The sequence below is a fragment of the Penaeus vannamei genome, chromosome 1 (assembly GCF_042767895.1).
Source record: "Penaeus vannamei isolate JL-2024 chromosome 1, ASM4276789v1, whole genome shotgun sequence".
In the NCBI taxonomy this organism is placed as follows: Eukaryota; Metazoa; Arthropoda; class Malacostraca; order Decapoda; family Penaeidae; genus Penaeus; species Penaeus vannamei.
Window position 1 is genome coordinate 47,114,609 of NC_091549.1, and position 1,307 is coordinate 47,115,915.

Genomic DNA, 1,307 nt, shown 5'->3' on the forward strand with positions numbered 1-1,307 from the left:
GAGAGGGAGATGACTTTTGCACACATTACGTATATCAAACCATACACATGTGAACGTTAAGTAGAAAAGGGCAAAATGATTATTATGTTTTCTATCATATATGAAAACACACAAAGAAAACAAATGTAAAAAAAAAATATATATATATATATATTCCTGATTACAAAATACAACCGAAACGCGGTTGCATTTTCTCTCTCTCTCTCTCTCTCTATCGGTCTCTCTCTCTCTCTCTCTCTCTCTCTCTCTCACACACACACACACGCACATGCACACAAAACACATCTGTACCCAGGTTGCGCCATTTGTTCAGAGAGAGAAGAGATAAACACACGGCCATTTCTCGTGCAAATTAATATTATTCCTTTTCGGGCGAATTCACAAAAGATAAAGAGAGAGAGAGAGAGAGAGAGAGAGAGAGAGAGAGAGAGAGAGAGAGAGAGAGAGAGAGAGAGAGAGAGACCGACAGACAGAGAGAGATGACAGAAAGAGAGAGAAAGAAAGAGAAAGAGAAAGAGAGAGAAAGAAGAGAGAGAGAGAGAGAGAGAGAGAGAGAGAGAGAGAGAGAGAGAGAGAGAGAGAAGAGAGAGAAAGAAAGAAAGAAAGAAAGAAAGAAAGAAAGAGAGAGATAACGAGCGAACAGGTAGAGATAGAGAGAGAGAGAACATAATAAAACGAATATAGAATAAATGACAAAATAACACAAAAGCAAATGATATAGAACAAAATGAAAATACAAACAACAACAAAAACAACAACACGAAAGTTATAACAACCTTTCTCCCAAGGCAACAAATCTCTTGTTTTCCCATATCGCAACTCCGCCAGTAAAACCATAGGATACAGCACACTTAACGACTGCCTCCTCGCCCTTTTAAAGCCTCGAACAGCCTTGTTAATGGGAAATGCAGCATAATATAAACACTTCACCGGGTGCATGGCTATCTTCACCACAAGGACAGTCGGCACACGAGTTTCTCCGAGCAAGCAAGGGGATACACAGGCTTAATTAAACTAATAAAAGGACAGGATAAACCACGCGATGCAAGGGGGTAGACTGCGGAGGAACAGCGGGCCAGTGGTTTTAAAACGCCATTAAAACCACTTCTTGTTGTTTTGTTTTGTTTTGTTTTTGTTTCTTTCCAAATACCCGTCGGTCTAAGGAGAGGATTTTGTGCGGGGTTCAGAAGCGGGTGTAAGTATGTAAGTATGTTAAGGACGGTCCCTGGTGCGGGTGTGAACCTCTGAACCCCAGTGTATTTATGAAATATTCGGGTGACGTGTGGGTATAGAATGTGCGTGTGCAA